Source organism: Nannobrachium achirus, assembly GCF_963921795.1.
Source record: "Nannobrachium achirus genome assembly, chromosome: 10".
NCBI classification, from domain to species: domain Eukaryota; kingdom Metazoa; phylum Chordata; class Actinopteri; order Myctophiformes; family Myctophidae; genus Nannobrachium; species Nannobrachium achirus.
The window spans coordinates 44342914-44344029 of record NC_137819.1 but is presented as its reverse complement, the minus strand read 5'-3'; positions in this window follow the sequence as shown (position 1 = coordinate 44344029).

The following is a 1116-nucleotide window of genomic DNA, read 5'->3' as shown; positions in this document are numbered from 1 at the left end:
GGGAGAGCGGAGACAGGGAAGGATGGAGGTGATACCTGTGGAAATAAACAGCTGGATGTTTTTTTTTTCGTAAGTTAGTTACCCATTCAGAACGGGTACACAGTATTGTGTATTATTATTTTATGCTTTAACTATTGAAAAATAGCAGATATACAAGCTCACAGCGCGGCACCGAGTGCCGCGCTGTGAGCCTTGTAGATCTGCTATTTTTGAAAGATCGTGAAAATTTGAATTTTGACCCGATTCTATAAGTGTCTTTTGAATCCTTCATGTTTCTATGTCAGCAATCTGGCCAGCCATCGTCAAAGAAAAGGTCCTTTTCACTTAACCGGAGCTCAGTTGGTCTGAACTTGAAAGACTACTATGTCAGTGGTTCTCAAACTTTTTCATGTGAAGGACCCCCAAAGTGATATTTATTTGGCCACGGACCCCCATCTCAAAATATTTAGTTCCAGGGACCACCCAGAAGCAAAATTGGAGTTACGTGAGACGTTCGCTTAAAAATACATATATTCAAAGATTTTCACACATTTTCACGACTTTTCAAAAATAGCAGATCTACAAGCTCGCAGCGTGGCACTCAGAGCTTGTATAATCTGCTATTTTTCAACAGTTAAAGTATTCAATAATCCTAGGCCTAAATGGGTTAAGAAGCCGCACGGGCAAATAAATAAAATATAGAGATGTGGGGGGGAATGAAAAATTGTACATAGGCCTACAGAAGACATATCTCCCCGTCAGAAAACAATGCCTATGCCATGGGTTTTGCATTGTTCACTTCACAGCTCCCCATCATTCGTCTCTGAAGAGACTCGTATCGTATCTATCTTTGTTGTACTGTAATTCTCTGTCCCCATTGTTTTTTTTCCAGACCCCACTGCGCTAGCTAGTCTCCCGTACTTCTGAGTCTGCCCCCCTGCGATGCTCATGAGTTTTAAAATGCCTCAGCCAGCCTGTTTCTGCTGCGGGGGCTCGGCGTCGCTAGAAGGCCTACGAGGCAGGCTGCAGCGGGGATGAGGAGAGACAGAGGGAGACAGGGAGGGAGACGAGGGTAGCCTAACAATGAAAGATGTATGACAGGCATTGAGAGCAGACGGCGCCTTTATCTGCCTATTA